This window comes from Mustela lutreola, chromosome 8 (assembly GCF_030435805.1).
Source record: "Mustela lutreola isolate mMusLut2 chromosome 8, mMusLut2.pri, whole genome shotgun sequence".
NCBI lineage: Eukaryota > Metazoa > Chordata > Mammalia > Carnivora > Mustelidae > Mustela > Mustela lutreola.
Window position 1 is genome coordinate 68,973,365 of NC_081297.1, and position 25,491 is coordinate 68,998,855.

The 25,491-nt window shown below is 37.8% G+C and overlaps 1 long non-coding RNA gene across 2 annotated transcripts in view; it reads left to right on the plus strand.

The window, feature by feature from the left end:
• The first annotated feature begins 1,233 nt into the window (after positions 1–1,233).
• LOC131838858 (uncharacterized) overlaps positions 1,234–25,491 on the plus strand; it is a 63,676-nt gene continuing 39,418 nt past the window's right edge. Inside the window, exons 1-3 of one of the 2 annotated variants that reach the window (XR_009356724.1) lie at positions 1,234–1,331; positions 10,762–10,853; positions 20,870–20,925. This is a non-coding gene — a long non-coding RNA (uncharacterized LOC131838858). Of the gene's footprint in view, positions 1,332–7,025; positions 7,159–10,761; positions 10,854–20,869; positions 20,926–25,491 lie in introns of those variants that run through there. The other variant, XR_009356723.1, reaches the window with a different exon arrangement.

Consider the following 25,491-nt stretch of genomic DNA (forward strand, 5'->3'; position numbering starts at 1 on the left):
GGTTTGCCTGAAGTCTCAGCATCTATACTCTTAGAAGGACTCTGTCATTGCTAGGAGGAGCTCTACATGACTGGGGGTTTCACTGTTCCCACCTTTAGTAAATGGTGCTGATAATCTCTACGAACCAAAAATCTGCATGTCAACTGTCACAACCTTTCCTCTCCTTTATCCCCACATTCAATTTACCACTGAGCTCCATCAGCTCTAGCTCCTAAATATCTTGCGTGAGTATCCTTGTTTCGCTTTCCACCACCACCTCTCTACCCAACATGCACTTGGACTCTGGGATAAGTCATCCAGTGATGTCATTATTCACTCTTGCTCCCCTGAAATTACTCTCCATAAAGCAGGGTAGGCTTTTATAAAAACAGATCTGGTGAAAGATTGCCTAGTTTTGACCCCTTCAGTGTCTTCCCATTGACTGCCTCTCCAGGCCCACCTCTTATCTCAGTCATATTGGTCTCTTTTCAGTTCCTTTCTGAGTAGTGGTCTGCTCAGCCTCAGGGCCTACTCGCCTGCTATTCCTTCCTCTCTTACTCCCTCTGTTCTTTAGTTCTTGGTTTTTGTTTACAAAGGAAAATGTTGAATATTTATCTTATTCCAGATACTGTGTTAATTGCTCAGAATACAGATAATGAAATGACATAATCCTGTCCAATATAGACCTTATAATCTAAGAAGGGATACTTAGGTATATTAGAGATATACCTAAGGGATATATTAAACAAATAATCTTCAAATAATTACAGTTGTGATCAATGATAAGCTGAAAGATAGGCAGAAAGATTTCAGGGAGCAAAATGGGAATATTGATTTTATCTTGTAAACACAGGGAAAACATTGTGGGAAGAATATTTAAGCTGACTCTCATAGGAGGAACAGTTATTCTTTAGGTAAGGGAGAGAAGAAAATTCTAAGCCAAGGAAAATAACATGTACAAAATCCTAAGGCTAAAAAGAATTGAAAGGGATCTAGTTCCAGAACATGAAGAGGAAGGGAGACATTGACTTAAATAAAGGGATGGCCCAGATCAGGTAGAGTCTGGTAGGCTCTGTTAAGCATTCTGGCCATTGAGGAATTCAGATTTAGGTGTCTTTTCCTCCAGGAAGCCTTCCTTCATTCCCCAGCTGGATGAGGCAACCAGCCCCCACTCTCTGTTCTGACATCACACACATAAGGTTCCACAGTCTCTCTTCTTCGCTGACCTTTACTGCCTTGTCTCTTTTCCCTGCTAGCTTGAGAACTCCACAAGGATAAGAAATTTGTCTCCTTCATCGCTGTTCGTCTGTGCCTAGCACAGTGCTTGGAATCCAGTTGAGAGTTCAATACAGGTGTGTTAAATAAATGAATGCCCCTCCTTTCTGTCACTGTCTAAACACGGGTTCTTCTGGTGCTTCCCAGAAGTGTGGAGGTCACCAGATATTCTTGCAACGGCCCTATTTATGGATCATTCTCCTTGATCATTAGAATAGCCTCTCCCCTGCTCTCCTGACTTCTGTTTTCTTGCTTCTCATTACCATCCTTCCTGCTGCTCCCTAGAATACTATCCCAAAGTAAAATTTGGATCATGTCTTTAAAAAAATTTTTTTCTACCCTCACAGACCCTTCATCACTTCTCCCTGTCCACAGAATAAACTTTAAGCTCCTTTGTTGCTGTCCTAAATCATCCATGAGTTGACCTTGACTTATGGATCTTATCTATCTTTGGTCTTATCTATGGTCTTATCTATTTTTCAGTTCATGTATTCTGACCTCTGATCATAGCCCAGTGCCCCACCATGTCAGATGCTCAGATATGCCGTATTCCAGCTGTGGTACCAAGAAGGAATACCTTTCTCTTTCTTCTCTGTCGATGTTTGGCTCGTCCTTTGCCATCCAGAAGAATCCCAGCATTCTGTTCTTTTTACTGTTTCCATAGCCCAGTGGTTCCCAAAGTACGGTCCCTGACCGGCAGCAAACTTGTCTGATGGGAAAATTCTCAGGTCTTACCATAGACTTACTGAAAACCTGGAGTGCTGGGGTGGGTGCGTAGGGGGATGGAGGTATAAGCTGGTTGAACAAACCTTCTAGGTGATTGTCATGCACATTAATGTTTGCCCAGCTCTTGGCTGTACTTCTATTTTAAGATTTTAGAGTACATTAAGTTCTGGCTAATTATTTACTTGTCAGTATCCCTTATTAAAATATAAGTAGCCTGAAGGCAAGAACTAGATCACATCCATTTTATCTCTGCCACAGTGGAGGAAATGAAATGGCAATGAAGTACAGGATACTTATGGGTAGTGGGTGCTGCTCCTTTTATTCCTAACGCAATTTAAGGTTTCCCCCTCTGCAAGTAAATTTATTTGGAAAGGAAGATAAATTATGTTGCTATACATGATATTACATTACACTATATTTCATCACGCACATATATATGTATCTATCTATATCTACCTATCTCTCTCTCTACCACTATAGTAATTAATTCACTTGCAACATTCTTAATGATGAATCCCAGACTTGAGTCTTAGGAACCTGCTAAGAAGAAAGTTCTCTAAGGGGAAACTGATTTGTCTTGCCTAGTTAGGATTTAGGATTTTTAGCCCTGCTTCTCAGACTTTCACATAAATATGAATCACCTGGGATCTTTTTAAACTAAAGTTTCCTGATTCAGTTGGTCTGTGGAGAGGCCCATGAGTCTGTCTCACAGGCTCCCAGGTGGTGCTGCTAGTCTGAGTGGGCCTCAGAGGGAAATTTTACAAATGACCTACCTTCTTGCAAACTAGCTATGTCGTTTTTGTCTTGCACAAGGAGATTTGGCATGAGTACAACTTCTTTGTGGTATTTTTATTCATGTGTGGGTCAAAGGCCCTAGCCAGTGGTTCTCAACCCTGGTTACACTTTTGAATCATCTGGAGGTGGTTTTAAAAAATACCAGTGCCCAGGATCTGAGAGCCAGATTTAATGAACCACAGCCCGAGGCAATGAAGTAAAACAGGTGCAGAAATTACTGTTATGTTCCACACAGCAGATCTATGACAAGTCTGCCCTTGAGAAGTTTTTCATCTAAGTGGTAAGATGGTACAATGCATTTTAACAAGGATTTAACATAAAATTATTAAAAGGAAAAACAAAAAGCAAACTTTGTTCATGATATAAAATATGACAGACCACCTACAGGAATAGTTGGAAACCAAACCAAACAGTAGGCCTGCTGATATGTGTACGTTTCTCTGGAAATACTCCTAAGGAAATTGTTATTTAGGAGAATAGGAATCTTGCCTACTTGCTTGGATGATGAGGTTAGACCATCATAATTAGTGTATATGGCCCATTTGAAGATATTATAGCTGAAATATATTGGATTACATTCCAATTCTTTATTTCATACCTTGTTACAGAATTGTGAGACATATATGCTCTTGTTGTGTTGACTTTGCAATGTCCCCCACAAGAGCAGGAACAACATATTTTCTTTTCTCATTGATGTTGGGATGGACCAGTGGAATGTCACAATACAAAGACTTTAAATTTTTTTTTTAAGATTTTATTTATTTGACAGAGAGAGATCACAAGTAGGCAGAGAGGCAGGCAGAGAGAGAGAGAGAGAGGGAAGCAGGCTCCCCGTGGAGCAGAGAGGCCAATGTGGAACTCAGTCCCAGGAAACTGAGATCATGACCTGAGCTGAAGGCAGAGGCTTAACCCACTGAGCCACCCAGGCGCCCCCAAAGACTTTAAATGTTTTGCTTGGCTTCTTGTACTTCCGCTGTTTCACAATAAGACCCCACTGAGGGGGGTGCCTGGGTGGCTCAGTCAGTTAAGTGTCTGCCTTTGGCTTAGGTCAATGTCTCAGAGTCCTGGGATCAAGTCCCAGGTTGGGTTCCCTGCTCAGCGAGGAGCCAGCTGCTTCCTCTCCCTGTGCCCCTACAGTGAGGAGTCTCCTTCTCCCTCTGCTCTCACTGTTGCTCTCTCCTTCAAATGAATAAATAAAATGTTATTGTTTTTAAAGATCACACCTAGGATAGCAGAGGTTCTGACTCACCTCCAGGAGACTTGGGTGCAGCTCAGAGATTTTTAAATATTAAACACAGGTAATTCACTAACTTCATTTAAGGAACTAGAAAGTCAAACAGACAACGTAGATGCATTTTGCCCAATACATGTAAGTTCTCTTAATCAATGACACATCTGAAATATACTTTATTGGGTGATTTCTGTGATGTAATCATCACTGTTTAATTGTAAAATAAGGATACAGTGGTTAGGGTTTTATAAAGTCAGAGTATTCAGTTTGGAAACTTCTTTATTTTGAGAATGTGCTATTATCTCTTTTTTGTTTAAATTATTTCTTTTTTGAAATGATATGATAGTTGGTTAGCTATGTTTTTTTCCCTTGCTTAGTTGGAAATTGAATGTTAGAAATCTTGCCTATGTTCCTAATTTTGGTGGTGTGCAGGAGGAGTTGCAGAATTTTCATGGCATATGAATCCAAAAGCTAGGAAACCACCTTTATAATCCATTACCTTCATCCAATGTAGAGAAATCAAATTTAGAAGATGAATATTAGCTGAGGATTAAATGAACCTGTAGGCAGAGGTCCTTCCTAGTTGCTGATAGGACAAACAAAACATGCCCTACAAGAAACCCATACTAATTAGATGTTATACCAGAGCACCGTGTTTTGCCATCAGTTTTTGTTTTGCTTGTTTGTTTTGTGAACTTGTCTTAAATTGGTGAGGCTTCTTCTGCAGAAATCAAGGATGGATAAAATAGATTTTAGCTAAGCAAATGCAGTGTTTACAACAAACCACACCTAATCATATAAAAATGTCAAAATTGCTCTTCCTAATAGTGTTATGAGGTATTCTAAAATGATAAGCTGTTAATTTCTCTTTCTGGGATTTCTAGCTGACTGTCAAAATAATGGTAATATCACCTGATATATTTTCAATATTAAAAAAAGATTGGCAATATCTTTATAAATATGCAGTACTGCAGAATTGAGACAAATGGTACCAGTTGGCTATGAATAAACTTCCCTGATTACTGTTTGGAGGGGCTTTAACTCCTTCAACTCCATGAGGCAGCTATGACAGGGCAGAAACACAGGGACAGGCAAGACCTGGCCACCTGTGTGTGCTTGGACAAGTCCATTTAACCTCTCTGAACCTCAGTTTATTTATCTACAAAAGGCAGGATTTAGATTAGGTGGCTTTTAAGGACTGTACCAGAAATGAAATTCTATAATATTATATGTATTCATATAATTACATTTCCAAATGAAGAGGAAAAAAATGAGGTTAGTCTGGCCAAGTTACTCCTCAATACTTTCTTAGTAAGGTAGTATTTTAGCAAATAAGGAAACAGAGCCACAGAAGGGTTAATCAACTTGCTCCAGATCACACAAAAACTTTATACTTTTGTATATGGTCTTTTGGATCCAATTTTAAATATATGTAGATCTATTTTTCCAAAAGAGCAGCCTCAAAAAATTCCCATTATCTGCATTTCACTTTAGCAGACATTAAAATTATTTTTACCCTCTTTAAGTGGATTATTAAATTCAGGGACATTTTCTGGTTTACAATTATAAATAAAGTATTTCTAAATACCAAGTGCCCTGACTTTAAAGAATCTTTACATTTTCCCTTTAAAAGATAAAAACCAGGGGCCAACTTTGGGGCCTAATCAGTTAACCATCTGTCTTCAGCTCAGTTAATGATCTCGGGATCCTGGGATCAAGCCCCAAGTCATTGTGGGCTCCCTGCTCAGTTGGGAGCCTGTTTCTCCCTCTCCCTCTGCCTCTCCCCGTGCTTGTGCCCTCTCTCTCTCTCTCTGTCAAATAAATAAATAATTCTTTGAAAAAAAATAAACAAAAACCTATTGAGTAAGCTGAAAAACAACTTGCTTTTTCCAATTATTATACATGCACGTGTGTCTGCATCTATGTGCCTGTGTGTGTATGTATATGTATGTCACAGGGAGGAAAATGCTATGTCATTTTGTTTTCTCCTAACGCTTTTTATTCCCATTCATCATAATATAGTCATTACCTAATTATCTATAAAATGTGGCCCAGGTGAAACCCAGCTATCCTTAGTTTTCATAAGGTGCTCGAAGCACAGAGGGCTTCATGGACGTCATCAAGGTCACACAGAACTTTACAATCCTGGCTGGGATTAGAATCTAAATTTCCTGACCCAGGCGCTTTTCTCCCATGAGGCTGTTCTCTTAGAGGGCTTAGACTACGGCCTCCTTCGCAGGCAGGATTTGGACACTCTCGTGAAATGCTTCATTAACAGTCACAGCGCTCTTGGGCATGGCTACCAGTGACATCCCCAGGTAACAGATGATGGGTTTTGAACAGGAAATCAGGGAATTTAGAGCATAAATTCACTGGAAAATAAAGTAAGGTATGAGAACAGGCTGGCCTTTTACTAATAGTCAAGCCACGGCTTTCACACTGGGATTCCATTTTTTCCTCTTGGCTCATTACTCCACCTCCATAAGCATTTGGTTTAAATCGGATACTGTCCCTGGGACTAATATTCAACAGCCTAAGATCTTGTCTTTTCAGTTTGGATTTATTTTTTTCCCTACTAAAGCAGATTTCAGTGTATTTATAAGAACTCCGTCGATGGTACTGTATAAATAGTATTCCAACAAGTTTCCTCAACCCTAATTAGAATATTGTTTTATTACGCTGCACATTTCCTAAATCGCACACTAATTAAACGTATATTGTACTTCATTATTACCCATGAACAACTATCCGTACTCAGGATTTACGGCTGTGTACCGTGGTGGTTGATGACGGTATCAGCATTTCAATTTCAAATGCGTTTCAGAGGTTTAGAGCTTATCTGGAAAATTAATTGCAGCTGAAAACCTGGCGTGGCCTGTTTTTACACAGACCAGCCTGGGGCTCTCCTGTTCCCAGCTCCTTTTTCTGGAACAGCTGCCAGGGGAGTGGGGTGAGGAGTGGGAGAGGGGCATAAAAGGAGAGTGGATGGGTGCCGGGGGGGGGGGGGGAGAAGCAGAGAGCCACTCTTCTCAGACCTTTCCACCAATCGCTGGAGTCTGGAGGGGAAATGAAAACTCTTTTCTGCTTAATGAATGCAGTAAGTGGACGGAAGCCTGAGTTCCCAGCACTCCATTAGCCAGCCAGCCAGCCAGGTATTGGCCACTGTCAACGTTGGCAGAGTTTGCCCTTTGTTTATTTTTTAAGCAAGGACTTTGGAGTTTCGTGGGGTTTTCTGTTTGTTGGTTTGGTGTGGTTCGGTTTTAGTTGATCTCAGCTACGGGGTTTCAAAATATGGACATGTTTGTTGGCTTAGAAGCAGATAGATGAACCTTGAAGGCAATTGGACTTTTTCCTGCCAGCTCATCCCTCAACTTTTCCAAAGGCAGGTCAGGGAACAATAAAGACAGCTACTCTGGCTGGTGGCCTTGCAACCCACGTACTCAGCATTCTGCTTTGTGACTTTAATTGTACTCTGCTTAACAACATAGAAGAGCAGTTTTCCAAAGGAAAAAACAGGAGCATTTGCTTTATTTATTTATCTATTTTTACTAATTTAACAGGAAGGTCCTGGTAATAGACTAGGAACTTTCAGTTTACCATGAACACTGAAAAGCCAGAACTCCCTGTTGAATTCAAAGGACCATTTGGTTGCAAAAAGCAGCAACCAACAAACCCCAGGTTAAGTTAATGGAATGCAAGAACCAGAAGTACAGCTGAATATTATGAGCAGTTGGAATTATAAGCTGGGAAGTCTTCAGGAACCAAGATTGCCATTCTTTGTCATCTTTCTTGCCCATGCTTAGCTTCTCTTTATTTCAATGGTGTATTTCACTTCTACCTCTTTTGAGACATCTGCTTTACCCTCTGCCTTTTACTGTGATCTGGTTCTCCACACAGTTCCCAAACTCCCAGCCTTGAGGGTCTACGTGACTCTCCATTTCCAGTGACTACAACTAATTACTACTGTTCTGCTATCTCCGTTTAAATTAAGAGACAGGCTCTGATTGATTCCACTTGGGTCAGCCGTCCAGCCCAGGTCTGATCAGTTTTGATGGGTGTGATGGCACCACCACCAGTAAATACGTTACTTACTTTTTAGAGTCTATGAAAGCAGCATTGCCAAGAAAGAGGGTGTTGGCTGGACACCTAGTGTATTGTACACACACCCTGGAAATGGCTTAATGGCAAGCAAGTGGTACCATATGTGAAAAACGGGTCATAGAAAACAGAAAACAGTTTAATTCACTGGCTTCTAAGCATTAGAGGGCATACATACTCTTGCACTGCCTATGAAAAATGCAGATGCTACAGCTCCCTCCAGAGATGATGGTGTAGGGGTAGTTAGCAAGAATCAGTACTTTTTAATAAGTCTTTCAGAGGAGTCCAATGAAAATGGTCTGTATACCTCATTTTGAAAAGCCATGGTTTCTCAGCTGATCCTTAACACATTCAGGTATAGCAAGTGATTAGTGGCAAAGAACATCTTTAATGATACTTAGTGTTGGTAATGTACAAGAACCCCTGATTTTTCCCATAGTGACTGGAGCAAGTTAGTGAGTGGGAATGAACTATGTCCTACATCTGAGCTTTGACTGTGATCTAGTGATAGGTGTGTATAAACAGTTCAGGATCCTATTCAGAGAAATGCCAAGTGCTTTCGTTTTACGAGGGATAGTTCCTGTCTGAAAAATAAAAGATAAATTAATTATGAAATAACATGGTCATATTAACAATGCCAGAGCAGTCCGCACTAGAGTGAAACATACCAGAGTTGATTACATTAGCTTGCCTGGGAGGATTGATACTAAACTGTCAGGAGTGACATAAAAGAACTTATAGTGCTGTTAGTCCTATCTCGCAGGAGCATCAGAGAGGATAATTTAATTTCTTTCATCCTTGTTTCCAGGGTTTCATACCTTCCTGAAAACGCTCATTTTAAAGCACACAGATTTATAATTTTTCACCACCCCCCCGCCAAGTTAAAAATAAACCGAACGGTTGCAAGCTTGCTGTTTTGTGTGTGTTGAAGAATGGTTTCAGGTTAGCTGGTGGGCCAAATATCTACCTTCCAACACGCAGGGCTCCGCCTGTTTTACTGGATGGAAACACCAAAGCCATGGAGGAAGAACAAAATTAAAAAGAAATTAAGATATGAGCTTCGTACAGCCAAGTACATCATCATCTTTCCACATGAGGCACAGACCGTGGTTTTCCAGGCGCGCACAGGAGCGTGGCACCTGTGTTCATTTAAATGATTACACATTCAACAAAATTTGAATGTGCGATGTGCAATCATTTGAATCACTCATTATACATTAAAATAAACTGACACAAATACAACCCGTTCTCTGCTGCTTTTGAGACGCTAAGTAAATTAAAGAATGAAACCCAGGTGATGCTAGGCAGAAGATTTGACATACAATAGAGTCAGAAAATTCCGAATTCATGGTTTTTGACTGTGATCAGATAACTTTCAGTGCCGGCATGCGATTAGAAACACAGCAAGAGGAAGAACAGTGTCTGTTCCTTATCCTGGATCTTCCCACCTGGGGCTCCCAGACCACTTCTCACGGGGCTTTGGACCCTAGCTTAGCAAGTGGCAAGAATGTAGTCCTCCAGCAAAGTACAGGTGTTTTGCCCAGCATCCCCCATTATAATTGTTCGTGATCACCATCTCTTCCTTTTTATGGCTAATGATTCTTACATCTGACTTGAACGGGGCTTCTGAGACTGTCAATCCACTGAAACTGTTTTCAAGGTTTACCACTTTGACAAATCCAAATTTCCTCCTTTCCAACCTTCCCTGACCTGTCAGCATTTGAAACGGATGACCCCCTGTCTCCTACCTGAAACTTCTCCTTCCTTCCACAGTAACACACAGTTGTAGTTTTCCTTTCTCATGGTAGTTCTGCTGAGCCTTATCCCCCTCCTCCTCCATATTAAAATCTGTAATTTAAATGTGATGAAAAGAGAACTCTTACTTTTTAAACATACCTTTCTTTAATAGTAGCATTTCTATCCCTAGTTGCTCAGGCAAAAAATGAGTTATTCTTCACTTCTGTCATTCCCTCTCTCCATCACATGTTCAATTCATTAGCAAGTCCATTCAAGACTGCACCCAAATGTTCCCCAATCCTTTGGGCTCCATTACCATTCACCCTGATGACTATTACAGCTATCAGTTTTCTTTCCTTCTAGTAGTAGTCAGTGTTCTTTCCCTCCAATTTTATCCATCTTTACTGATAACACCCTTGTCAGTCACCCATCATATTTTGCCTGGCTACTGTAATTACCTTCTAGTTGACCTCCAAACTCTACGACCAAGAGATCCTCTAAAAAATACAGAGAAATTTTGACATTTCCTATAATAGCTTCCTATTATATTTAGAATAAAATTTGGGATTATCGTGGCATACAAAGCCCTAGGAGATCTATTTCTGAATTCCATGACCATATTTTCTATGATTATTCCCTTCACAGAATGTTCTTTTAAAAACTTAAATCTGACTTTGTTTTTCCCCGGATTAAAAACCTTCAAAGTTTAGTAATCTTTACCACATTGTACAATGTTACGTCTGTTAAGAATATTTTTGGCTCTAAGTAATGGAAAAACTAATTAATGGTGTCTTTAAAAAAGGGATGAATTTTTCTTAAAGAACAAGAAATCCTAAGTAGACAGTTTGTGGTATTGGTGCAGCTGTTTAATGATTCCATGAAGTCCTCAGATTCCTTCTTTTTTTCTCTTCCATCCTTAGTATGTTGGTGTTTGATCTTATGCCTATCACTTCATGGTCCCAAGATTGTTTGTAAAGTTCCAGACATCACACCTATATCATCCGTGTTCAAGGTAAGAAAAAGGTAGAAGAGATAGGAGCTATCTCTCCTAAAAAGGTAGAAGAAGTACTCCTCCTCCAGGGCCTTTGCACTTATTTCTCCAGCTGGAAAGAGTTTTCCCCAAATTTTCATATGGTTTGTTCCTTGTAACTACGGAGGTCACAATACAGATATCTCAAAGAGAAGAGTTACTAATCCAAAGTAGCACCTCTTAGTTTACTCTGTTTTTTTTTTTTTTTTCCTCTTATTGAAATCTATAGCATTTTGTAGGGTCGCTATAACTAAGTATCAAAGACGAGGTGGCTTAATGTCTTCCTTCAGGTTTCTGTAACAAAAATACCATAGATGGGGTAGCATACATTACCGAAATTTATTTCTCACAACTCTGGTGGATGGAAAATCAAGATGCCTGCTGATTCAATTCCTGGTGAGAACCCTCTTCCTGGTTTGCAGATAGACACCTTCTTGTGTGTCCTCACATTGGCAGGGAGAGAGCAAGGAAGCAACTTCTTTTGCATCTCTTCTTATAAGGGCACTAATACCACCATGGAAGCTTTATTCTTAGGACCTAATTATCTCCCAAAGACCCCATCTCCAAATGTCATCACAATGAGGACTAGGGTTTCAACATACGGATTTGCATGTTCAGTCCACAGGACTCAAACAATGGAAATTTATTGTCTCATAGTTCTGAAAACTAGAAATCCAGATCAAAGTGTTGGGGTTGATTCCTTCTGAAGGCTGTAAGGCAAAGAGTTGCTCCAGACCCTTCTCCTTGGCTTGCAGATGGCCATTTTTCTCCCTGCATCTTCACATTGTCTTCCCTTTGTATCCGTCTGTATCTTCTTCTCATAAGGATACTAGTCATATTGGATTAGGATCCAAGCTAATAACCTCATTTTAGTGTGATTACCATTGTAAAAAAACATCTATCTCCAAGGTCCTGTTCTGAGGGATGAGGGTTAATAATTCATATATATTCATAATATTGTATATGATATATAGTATATATATAATTCATATAATATGAATTTATAATATGAATTTATCTATATGAATATAGATACTCATAACACATATGGATTGAATCATGTCCTCTTCCTCAAACCATAACAAACTCAATAAATATGTGCTAAACGAATGGATGGATTTGAATCATAGCCACCATTTACTGAATGTTTACAATGTGTCAGGTGCTACATGGAGTGCTTTAACCCATGTCCTTTGATTCTCACAGTAATTCAGTGAAGAAGTTTCTACATGTATTCTCTTTTAGAAATGGGAAAACGATAGCTAGAGTTGTAATGAGTAAAAGGGCAATATAGTGGAAGCCAGGAAGACAATGAAGGCTGGGATGTCTCTATCAAAATACTGAGGAAACTTCATTTGAGACATCTTCATTACCGTTGACCACATTAGATCATAATTAGACAAGAAGACTGAAATAGAGAGTTTAGACAGGGGTCAGCAAACTGGTTTCCATGAAATACTTATTTTAGGCTTCTGGGTCACATGGTTTCTGTCATAACTTCCTTGTCATTGTAGTATGAAGAATCCATAAAGAATACATAAACAAATGACCATGGTTGTGTTCCAATAAAACTTTATTTATGAAAGCCAGTGACTAGTCTTGGTTAAAGAAATTTTTATTTTTTTTGTCCTTTCATTTTCCTAAAAGCAAATTAATTTTATGAATTTAGAAAAGTTTTGCTGACCTGCATCTCTGAGATGTCCCTTTTAAAAAGATTTGTACTATATCATTCAAAATCTGAGAGATACTCCGAAGGTCTACAACTGTCCTCCCAAATATTCTCTCCTCTGGAAAATTTATTGTCACGTCCTTTTACATGGTGGACTTATTTCTGAGTGATGACAGAAGAGAGCTCTGGGGACAGAAAAGAAGTCAAAGGGACAGAGATGCAAAAGCTAGCAATCCTGAGTTTCATTCCTGGCTGAGGGATGAACAAAGCTAGCTTCAGTGCCTATTACTTCAATTCTCCATGAGTTGTTTCCTTGCCTGAAGAGATCAGAAAACAAACTTTTATCTAAGGATGTAGTCCTGGGGTGCCTGGGTAGCTCAGTCATTAAGTGTCTGCCTTTATACTGGCATAAAAACAGACACATAGACCAGTGGAACAGAGTAGAGAGCCCAGATATGGACCCTCAACTCTATGGTCAAATAATTTTCCAAAACAGGAAAAAATATACAGTGGAAAAAAGACAGTCTCTTCAATAAATGGTGCTGGGAAAATTGGACAGCTGTATGTTGAAGAATGAAACTCAACCATTCTCTTAAACTGTATACAAAGATAAACTCGAAGTGGATAAAAGACCTCAACGTGAGACAGGAATCCATCAGAATCCTAGAGGAGAACATAGGCAGTAACCTCTTCGTTATTAGCCACAGCAACTTCTTTCAAGATATGTCTCCAAAGGCAAAGGAAACAAAAGCAAAAATGAACTTTTGGGACTTCATCAAGATCAAAAGCTTCTGCACAGCAAAGGAAACAGTCAACAAAACAAAGAGTCAACCCATGGAATAGGAGAAAATATTTGCAAATGACAGTACAGACAAAAGGTTGATATCCAGGATCTATAAAGAACTCCTCAAACTCAACACACACAAATCAGATAATCATATAAAAAAATGGGCAGAAGATATGAACAGACACTTCTCCATTGAAGACGTACAAATGGCTATCAGACACATGAAAAAATGTTCATCATCACTAGCCATCAGGGTGATTCAAATTAAAACCACATTGAGATACCACCTTACACCAGTTAGAATGGCCAAAATTAGCAAGACAGGAAACAATGTGTGTTGGAGAGGATGTGGAGAAAGGGGAACCCTCTTATACTGTTGGTGGGAATGCAAGTTGGTGCAGCCACTTTGGAGAACAATGTGGAGATTCCTAAAGAAATTAAAAATAGAGCTTCTCTATGACCCTGCAATTGCACTACTGGGTATACAGATGTAGTGAAAAGAAGGGCCATCTGTATGTACCCCAGTGTTTATAGCAGCAATGGCCATGGTCGCCAAACTGTGGAAAGAACCAAGAAGCCCTTCAACGGATGAAAGGATAAGGAAGATGTGGTCCATATACACTATGGAGTATTATGCCAACATCGGAAAGGATGAATACACAACTTTTGTAGCAACGGGACTGGAAGAGATTATGCTGAGTGAAATAAGTCAAGCAGAGAGAGCCAATTATCATATGGTTTCACTTATCTGTGGAGCATAACAAATAACATGGAGGACATAGGGAGATAGAGAGGAGAAGGGAGTTGAGGGAAATTGGAAGGAGAGGTGAACCACAAGAGACTATGGACTCTGAAAAACAGCCTGAGGGTTTTGAAGGGGTGGGTGGTGGGAGGTTAGGGGAGCCAGGTGGTGGGTGTTAAGGAGGAGGGCACGAATTGCATGAAGCACTGGGTGTGGTGCATAAACAATGAATTCTGTTATGCTGAAAAGAAATTAAAAAAAAAAAGGTGTCTGCCTTTGGCAGGTTATGATCCCAGGATTCTGGGATTGAGCCCACATCTAGCTCCCTGCTTGTTGGGAAGCCTGCTTCCCCCTCTCCCACTCTCCCTGCTTGTGTTTCCTCTCTCACTGTGTGTGTCTCTGTCAAATAAATAAAATCTTAAGGACTACATCCTTTTTTCTTTTTTTATTAAACCTTGGAGGTGACCTGAATAAATATACTTGATAAATAGACAAGGTAAGGGTAACCTGATTAAGGGGCACTAAAGAATTCTCCCTTGTTGCCTGAATATTTGTATATTTTCAACTTTGTGGTCCTTGTGCTCCTTGTCAGCTTTTGATGAGTTTCTTATATTTTCTCCTGATTTTAAACCTCAAGGACTCGGCCTGTTTGTTTTTTTTGTTTTTGTTTTTCTTCCCCCTCTTCTCACAACTGTCCTATTTCATTATAGTCCATGGAGGTCTTCTTTTTTCAAGTCTAGATAAGATGGAGTTTCCATTGCCCCACCATTCACCCCTTAGTAGCACGGGTGGCCCTGCTTTGTGGGCCCATGTCTGTTGCATTTTAAGCAGCCCACTTCTAAAGCAACCTGAGAAACAGGACCTAACAGAAGTGAATATGGGAGTTTATAAGATAACCTAAAGATCTTACAGTAGTGGACCCTGGTCTAAGACTTCTCCATGTCTTCATTTTCATTTAAGAAAAACGTCATTTTTTTTATTACAGCAGTAACACGTGGCAATATGTTAGACTAAATGTCCTGAAAATCTGTACAATATGAAATCCAAGGAATTCTATATTAAATATAACAAACATCCTTTAAACACATAGCTGAAATGATAAAAATGTTAGAAAAATCTCTAAGAGCCAAAAACAAAGAGGGAGCTGGAAACCTGTGTGGTTCTTCCCGAAATTCTTCTTCTTCTTCTAGATTTTATTTATTTATTTGTCAGAGCGAGATAAAGAGCACATGAGCACAAGCAGGGAGAGCAGCAGGCAGAGGGATGAGCTCAGCTGGGAGCCTGATGTGGGACTCGATCCCAGGACCCTGAGATCATGACCTGAGTCGAAGGCAGCCACTTAACCAACTGAGCCACCCAGGCATCCTCTGAAATTCTTCTTGAAGCACTGACTTCCCAGGGAGCCTCTGTCAGTTCTAATAATCAACAGACTTTCATTTTAATGGCTGGGCAGTAGATATAAGATGAGTTTTAAAGCCTTCAGGGATTTGGAACTTCAAGATCCCTCCAGAGCCAGGACCTCAGAAATACATTCTGAAGGAAGGAATGAACTAGGAAAAAAACAAACAAACAAACAAAATCCACCTACTGGCTATATGAAATGAAAATGACACTTACTTATCAGGACCTAAGCTCCAGACTGAAAAAAAATGTAATCAAGTCTTTCCCATGTGTGGGTTTGGGATTTGAATTTTAGATTACCTGAATGTCTAGGAATCCCTAGCCTGAGGAATTCAAGAAGTTATTTGAGAGGACCCCAGAACACATGACAAAAGCAAATGCACATTCCCCATGGAGGCTTGTCTTCTTACTCAGGCTCTGAAGGATTCTTAGAGATTAAACCCCAAATAAGACTTCATAGGTTAAAATTTCACATAGGAAATGAACCATTATGTATGACCATGTTAACAGATACAATAAAAGCAAAATTAGACACCCAATACCTTTTGATATTGAATTATCACATATAGGTTATAAGTAGATTTTAATATGTCTCTTTGCCAGTACCAGACTTGTTACTGTACCTTTAAAATCAAGAAGTATGAAACCTCTGACTTTGTTCTTCTTCAAGATTGTTTTGGCTATTGTGGTCCCTTGGGATTCCATATGAATTTTAGGATGGACTTTTCTAATTCTGTAAAAAAAATTCACTGGAATTTTGATAGCGATCACATGAATTATTTTGAGGAGTATTGGCATCTTACCAATATTAAGTTCTTGAATCCATGAGCACAGGAAGTCTTTCCAGTTATTGGTGTTCTCTTTAATTTCTTTCAGTAGTGTCTGGTTTTCAGTGTACAAGTCTTTCATCCCTTAGATAAACTGATTCCCAAGTATGTTATTTGTTTTGATGTGATTGCAAATGGAATTTTCTTAATTACTATTTCAGATTTTCATTGTTAATGCATAAAAAAGCAACTGATTTTTGTGTGTTGATTTTGTAGGTTTTAACGTTGCTAAATATATATATTCTAATATTTTTGTGTGTGGAAACTTTAGGGTCTTCTACAAAATCATTGTTTGTGAACAGAGATAATATTACTTCTTTCTTTCTAATTTGGATGTTCTTTATTTCTATTTTTTGCCTAATTGCTCTGCCTAGGATTCCTAGTACTATGTTGAATGAAAGTAATGAAAATAGACTACTTGTCTAATTCCTGATCTTAAAGGGAAAGCTCTCAGTCTTTCACCATTAAATGTGTTAACTCAGCTAAACTTTTCAGAATATGGTCCTTTATTATGTTGAGGTAGTTACCTAATAGTGCTAGTTTGTTGAATGTTTATATCATGAAAGGGTGTTAAATTTCATCAAATGCCTTTTCTGTATCAATTGAGAAAATCATAGGTTCCTTTCTATTAATGTAGTTTATTACATTATCTACATTAATCAATGTAGATTAATATTTGTTTGTTGAACCATCCTTACATTCCAGGAATAAATCTCACTGCAGCATGGTATATAGTCCTTTTAAATTGTTGTTAAATTCTGTCTGCTAGTATTTTTCTTGAGGTTTTTATCAGCAATATTCATCAGGGGTATTGGTCTGCAATTTTCTTGTCGTAGCTTTTGTTGAGATTTGGTATCAGTGTAATGCATAGAATGAGTTTAGAAGTACTCCTTCCTCTTCAACTTTTTGGAAGAGTTTGAGGAGAGTTGTTGTTTTGTGTGTTTCTAGGAATTTGTCCACTTTATCTGAGATACTGAATTTGATGTACAGTTGTTCATAGTATTCTCTCATAATCCCTTTTATTTCTGTAAAGTCTACTGTAATACCCCCTTTGTCATTTCTGGTATTAGTTTTTGAGGTATTCTGTTAGTCATTGTAGCTAAAGTTTTGTCTGTTTTGTTGATCTTTTTGAACAGTCAATTCTTGGTTTCATCGATTTTTCTCCATTAGGTTTTTAACTCTCTATTTTGTTTATCTCTATTCTAATCTTCATTATTTCTTCCTTCAGCTAGTTATTGATTTGCTATCTTCTTCTCTTTTTATTCTTTCCAATATAATTAATATGTGCTATTATATTAGTTTTAGGTGTATAATATAGCTATTGAGCAATTCTAGACATTACTCAGTGCTCATCAGGGTAAGTATATTCTTGACCACCTTCATCAGTTTTACTCATCCCCTCTGATAACCACCAGTTTGTTCTCTATATTTAAGAGTCTGGTTTTTTGTCTTCTTTATTTTATTCAATAAATTCCACATATGAGTGAAATCATATGATACCTGTTTTGCTTGTCTTTTTCTGACTCATTTCACTTGGCATTATACCCTCTAGATCCATCCATGTTGTTGCAAATAGCAAGATTTCATTCTTTATTATGACTGAGTAATATTTCATTGTGTGTATGTGTGTGTGTGTATGAGTACACACATCATCTTTATCCATTCATCTGTCACTGGGTATCTGGGTTGATTCCATAATTTGGCTATTATAAATAATGCTGCAATAAACATAAAAGTGCATACATCTATTCCAGTTAATTAATGTTTTCATTTTCTTTCATTAAATACCAAGTAGTGGAATTACTAGACCATATGGTAATTCTATTTTTAATTTTTTTGACAAACCTCCATACTGTTTGCCACAGTAGCTGCACCAGTTTGCTTTCCCACTGACAGTACAAAAAGTTTCATTTTCTCCACATCCTCACCAACACTTGTCTCTTGTATTTTTAATTTTAGCCATTCTGACAGGTATGAAGTGATAACTCATTGGGGTTTTGATTTGTATTTCCCTTATGTTGTGCATCTTTTCATGAGTCTGTTAGCCATGTGTATGTCTTCTTTGGAGAAATGTTTGTTCATGTGTTCTACCCATTTTTTACTTTGATTATTCGTGGGTTTTTGAGTTCTAGAAGTTCTTCATATATTTTGGATAGTAACCCTTTATTGGATATGTCATTTGCATTTATCTTCTCCAATCCAGTAGGTTGTCTTCTTGTTTTGTTGATTGTTTCTTTTATTGTATGGGAGCTGTTTATTTTGTGATAGTCACATAATTTACTTTTGCTTTTATTTCCCTTGCCTGAGGAGACAGTGTTGCTGTGGCTGATGTCAGAGAAATTACTACCTGTGATCTCTAGTAGGATTTTTATGGTTTCAGGTTTCACATTTAGATTTTTGATCTATTTTGAGTTTAGGTTTATGTGTGGCTTAAGGAAGTGATCCAGTTTCATTCTTATGCATGTTGTCCTGTTTACCTAACACTGTTGTTGAAGAGATCATCTTTTTCCCATTGGATATCCTTGCCTCCTTTGTCAAAGATTAATTGATCACATAACCATGGATTTATTTCTGGGCTCTGTATTCTGTTCCATTGATCTATGTGTCTATTTTTGTGCTAGTAATAACTAATTTCATTACAGTAGTTTTGTAGTGTGTCTTGAAATTTGTGACTGTGATACCTCCAGTTTTGTTCTTTATAAAGATTGCTTTGATTATTCAACAGCTTTTGTGACTTGATAACATTTTAGTATTATTTATTCTGGTTCTTTGAAAAATGCTATTGGTATTTTGATAGGGGTTGCGACAAATCTGTAGATTGTTTTGAGTAATATGAACATGCTAACAATATTTGTTGTCTCAGTCCCTCAGCATAAAATATCTATTTGTTTGCGATATCTTCAATTTCTTTCATCAGTATTTTATAGTTTTCAGAATACAGGTATTTCACCTCATTGGTTAAGTTTATTCCTAGGTATTCTTGGTGCAATTGCAAATGGGATAGTTTTCTTAACTTCTCTCTCTGCTGCTTCATTATTAGTGTATAGAAATGCAGCAGATTTCTGTATATTGATTTTGTGTCCTGCAACTTTACTGAATTCATTGATACTGCCAAATTGTGTGTGTGTGTGTGTGTGTGTGTGTGTGTGTACAGAGTCTTTAGGGTTTTCTATATGGAGTATCATGTCATCTGTAAATAGTGGAAGTTTTAGTTCTTCTTTACTGATTTGGATGCCTTTTATTTATTTTTGTTGTCTGATTGCCATGGCTAGGATTATCAGTATTAGGTTGAATAAAAAGTGTTGAGAGTGGACATCCTTATCTTACCCCTGATCTTAGGGGGAAAAAATAGTTTTTTGTTTTGTTTTGTTTTTATCACTTAGTATGATGATGGCTATAGGTTTTTCATACAAGGCCTTCGTTATGTTACGGTATGTTCCCTCTAGATCTACTTCGCATAGAGTTTTTATCATGAATTGATGATGTACTTTGTCAAATGCTTTTTCTGTATCTATTGAAATTATCATGTGGTTTTTATCCTTTTATTGATGTGTCCTATCATGTTGCTTGATTTGTGAATATTGAACTACCCTTGTGTCCCTGGAATAAATCCCACACGATTGTCAGATTTATTCGATTTGAGTTACTAATATTTTGCTGAGGACTTTTTTCCTCCATATTCACAAGAGAGATTAGCCTGTGGTTCTCCTTTTTATTTTGTGATGTGTGTGTTGTTTGTTTTTTTTTTTTTTTTGGTTTTGATATTGATGTGATACTGGCCTCATAGAATGAATTTTGAATCTTTCCTTCCTCTTCTGCTCTTTGGAGTAATTTGAGAGGAATGGGTATTAACTTTTTTTTTTAATGTTTTATAGAATTTTCCTGTGAAGCCATCTGCTCCTGGACTTGTGTGTGTGTGTGTGTGTGTGTGTTTCCAGAGTTTTTTGATTAATGATTCAATTTCATTGCTGGAGATTGGTTTGCTCAAATTTCTATTTCTTCCTGGTTCAGTTTTGGTAGTTTATGTTTTTAGGAATTTATCCATTTCTTCTAAGGTGTCCAGTTTGTTGGCCTATAGTTTTTCAGTTTTCTCTTATAATTGTTTTTATTTCTGTGGTGTTGGTTGTTATTTCTCTTCTTTCATTAATAATTTTGTTTATTTAGGTCCTCTCTCTCTCTTTAATGAGTTTTGCTAGAGGTTTATCAATTTTACTGATCTTTTTAAAAACCAGTTCCTAGTTTCATTGTTTGGTTTTTAGTTTCTATGTCATTTATTTCTGTTCTAATCTTTATATTCCTTCTTTTTGCTGGATTTGGGTTTTGTTTGTTATTTTTCTAACTCCCTTAGGTGTAAGTTTAAGTTGTTTGAGATTTGTTTCTTGAGGTAGACTTGTATTACTATACATTTCCCTTCTTAGAACCACTTTTGCTGTATCCCAAAGATCTTGGACATTGTGTTTTCATTTTCATTTGTTTTCATGTACTTTTTATTATTTTTTTTTATATCCTAGTTGACCCATTAATTGTTAAATAGCATGTTGTTTAACCTCTTTGTGTTTCTCTTCTTTTCAGACTTTTTTCCTGTGGCTGATTTCTGGTTCCATAATGTTGTGGTCAAAAGATGCCTGGTATGATTTTCAGCTTTTTGAATTTGTGGAGACTTGTTTTGTGGCCTAACATGTGATCTACTCTGGAAAATGTTCCATGTGCACTTGAAAAGAATGTGTATTCTGCTGTTTTAGGATAGAATGTTCTGAATATGTCTTTTTTTTTTTTTTTTTTTTTTTTAAAGATTTTATTTATTTATTTGACAGAAAGAGATCACAAGCAGGCAGAGAGGCAGGCAGAGAGAGAGGAGGAAGCAGGCTCCCTGCTGAGCAGAGAGCCCGATGCGGGCCTCGATCCCAGGACCCTGAGATCATGACCTGAGCCGAAGGCAGCGGCTTAACCCACTGAGCCACCCAGGCGCCCCTGAATATGTCTTTTAAATCCATCTGGCCAGTGTGTCATTCAAAGCCACTGTTCCCTTGTTGAAGTTCCATTTGGATGATCTTTCCATTTCCATCAGTGTAAGTGGGGTGTTGAAGTTCCCTACTATTGTTGTGATACTGTCAATTATTTCTGCTGTTTGTTATTACCTATTTTATGTATTTGGGTACTCCCATGTTGGGTGTATAGATATTTACAATTTTTATATCTTATTGTATTGTAACCTCTATTATTATATATTGCTCTTTTTTGTCTCTGTTATAGTCTTTGTTTTAAAGTCTATTACGTCTGATGTAAACATTGCTTCTCCGGTTTTTTTTTTTTTTTTTACATACATTTGCACTGTAAGTGTTTTCCATCCCTTCACTTTCAATCTCCAGGTATCTTTAGGTCTAAAATTAGTCCCTTAAAGGCAGCATATAGATGAGTCACTTTTTTAAAAATCCGCTCTATCTCTCTATGTCTTTTGATTGGAGCATTTAGTACATTTACTTTCAGAGTAATTACTCATGGCTATGTATTTGTAGCCATTTTGTTATGTTTTGTTGTTGTTTCTATAGATTTTTCTCTGCTCCTTTCTTCTCTTGTTGGCTTTCTTTAGTGATACACTTAGATTCCTTTTTCTTTACTCTTTGAATATTTATTGCTAGTTTTTGATTTGTGGTTACCATTAGGTTTGTATATACATCTTCTGCATATAGCAGTTTATATAAAGTTGATGGTCACTTAAGTTTAAATCCATTCTTTATTCCATTTCCTCCTACATTTTAGGTATATAGTGTCAAGTTTTACATACTTTTATGTTATTAATCCCCTGACTGATTTTTACAGAAATATTTGTTTTTATTGCTTTTGTGTTTTTCACTTTTCATACTCTTACTTATTCTCTTTTCACTCAAAGAGTTCTCTTTAGTACTTCTGGTAGGACTGGTTTACTGCTCATGAATTCCTTTAGGTTTTGTTTATGTGATAAACTCTATCTCTCCTCTATTCTGAATAACAGCCTTGCTGGAAAGGGTATTCTAGGCTATAGATTTTTCTGTTTCAGCACTTTAACTATATCCTCCCACTCCCTTCTGGCCTACAAGGTTTCTCCTGAAAAATTTGCTTATAGTCTTAAGGGGTTTCCCTTGTATGTAACTGTCTTCTTTTCTTTTGCTGCTTTAAACTTTGTTTTTTTCTTCATCACTATTTTTTGCCATTTTAATTACTATGTGTATTGCTGTGGAACTCCTTGAGTTGAATTTGGGGGGCGGTGCTTTCTGTGCTTCCTGGATTTGGTTATCTGTTCTCTTCTCCAGATTAGAGAAGTTTTCCACTATTATTTCTTCAAATAAGTTTTCTGTACCCTTATCTCTCTTTTCTTCTCAGATATCTATAATGCAGATACTACACTTGATGGAGTCACTGAGTTCTCTAAGACTATTCTCAATTTGCATAATTTTCTTTCCTTTCCTTTGCTCAGCTTGGTTACTGAAGTCATTACTGTCTTCTAGTCATTACTGTCTTCTAGGTCATTAATTTGTCCCTCTGCTTCATCTAGCCTGCCATTTATTCTGTCAAGTGTATTTTTAATTTCATTTATTGTGTTCTTGATCTCTGATTGGTAGTTTTTTAAAAAAAATCTCTTTGTTAAGGGTCTCACTGAGTTCCTCCACTCTTTTCTTAAATCCAGTGAGTATCTTTATCTAATGAGTATAATTATGTTACATTCTCTATTGTGCATATTACTTATATTGATTTTGCTTTGGTCTCTTGCTGTGGTTTGGTCCTTTTATTTCATTTGGGACATATTCCTCTCTCCTCATTTTGTCTGAATACCTGTGACTATTTCTGTGTGTTAGGAAAGTTAGCTACTTCTCTTGTTTTTAATGGTAGCCTTATGAAATAGTACCCTACAGTGCAGTGTCCCCTGTTCCCATAGGCCTGATGCTTCAGCGAGCATTTCCTATGTGTGTTGTGTGTGCTCTGCTATTGAGTCTTGGCTTTGTTTTCCTTCAGAAAAGTTGTCAGCAGAGGTTCTCTTTGCCTGTTGTGAACAGAAGGTGTGCAGTGGTCTGACAGTGAAGCAAGACCTGCCCCTGCTGGAACTAAGGTCCCCAAAATGTGCGGGTCTTGACAGGGTTTGCCGAGGTCTTTGGAGGAGAGGCCCACAGCACCAGGACTGAGGCAAGCATGACTGGGAAGCACACTTTGGGGGAGGGTGCAAGCAAGTTATATAAGGAGTGTTGGAGCTGTGCTGGTTCCCACAGATGGCCATTGTTTATGCTGGGGAAATAGAGGAGGGAAATGGCACCTGCTAGCTCCTTTGTTCCTGGAGGAGTCTCCCCATGATCCCTGTCTCTCTCTGGGCCATGCTCCAAGATGAGCAAATCACTCTCCCTCACATCTGCCCCCCAGAGTTTTTTCAAACTGCTAGTTCTGTGCTGTATCTGCACAGTTTGCCATGCTGTCTCTTTAAGGGTGGAGACTCCACTTCCTAATACTTCAGGGCTCTTCTAGAGCCGAGCCCACTGATTTGTTAAATTTCAGACTTTAAATCTTACTGGTTTTGAGAATTCATGGAATTCAGCCTCTCTCACCTTCAAAGGCAAATATTATGGAGATTCCTTTTCCTGTTCATGGTCTCCCTAGTAAAAAAAAAACTTTGTTTTCTGCCCTCTCTGTGCCACAGGTTCCCTCCCCACTGCAGATGAAATATGGCTATGTCTTTGCCCTTCCCACCTCCTTCAGTGTAGCTTCCTTCTCTTCATTTAGTTGGGAAGTTTATTCCATCAGTCTTCAGGTCATTTTCTTGGTTATTTATGCTGGAATGGACATTACCCAGTTGTATTTAGGAGGATGTGAGCTTAGGCTCCTCCTACTCTGCTGTCTTCCCAGCCGACCTCTAGAGACATCTTTTTTCCCAGTTGTATTGAGATATAATTAACATACAACATTATGTAAGTTTAAGGTATATACAATGTGGTGATTTGATCTGCTAATATATTGCAAAATGATTACTATCACAGCATTTGCTAACACTTCCATCATGCTAACATAATTGCCATTTCTCTTTTATGTTGAGAGCATTTAAGACCTATTTTCTTAACAACTCTCAAGTATCATGATACAGTATTATTAACTCTAATCACCATGGTGTATGTTAGATCTCTAGAATTTATTCATCTTATGACAGAAGTGTATACTCTTTAACCAGCATCTCCTCATCTCCCCCATCCCCAGCTTTTGATAACCACCATTTTACTCTGTTTTCAAGTTTGCTTTCTTTTTTTTTTTTTTTTTTAGGTTCCATGGATAAGTGATGTTTTATAGTATTTGTCTTTCTCTGAATTAATTTAACATAATGCCCTCAAATTTCATCTAAGTTGTCACAAATGATAAGATTTATTTTCTCATGGCTGAGTAATATTCCACTGTATTTCTACATCACATTCTCTTTATCCATTCATTTGTAGACAAAGGTTGTTTCCATATATTGGCTATTGTGAATAATGCTGCAATGAACATGGCAATGCAGATAGCTCTTTGAGATCCTGTTTTAATATTTTTTGGATGTATATCCAGAAGTTGAGTTGCTGGACCATATTGTAGTTCTATTTTTAACTTTGGAGAAACTTCCATACTGTTTTCCATAGTGATTGCAAGAATTTACATTCATACCAGTAGTGCACAGGGGCTCTCTTTTCTCCAGATCCTGATCAAGACTTGTTAGTTATGGTATTTTGATGATAACCTTTTAACAGGTGTGAGGTGATCTCTCATTTGGTTTTAATTAACATTCCTATGATGATTAGTGATGTTAAGCACCTACTGACCATTTGTATTTCTTCTTCGCAAAAATATTCAGATCCTCTATCCATTTTTAAATTGCACTGTTTGTTTTCTATTGAGTATTTTGGATATTAACCCCTTATCAGATGTATGATTTCAAATATTTCTTCCCATTACATAGGTTGCCTTTTTATTTTGATAATAGTGTCTTGACTGCAGAAATTTTATAAGTTTGATGTAGTCCCACTTATAATTTTTGCTTTTGTTGTTTGCACTTTTGGTTTCATATTCAAAAAATTATGGTCAACACCAATATCCAGGAGCTTCTTCCCTATCATCTTCTAAAAGTTTTATTGTTTCAGTTGTTATGTTTACATCTTTAATTCCTTTAGAGTTAATTTTTGTGAGTGGTATAAACAGGGGTCTAGTTT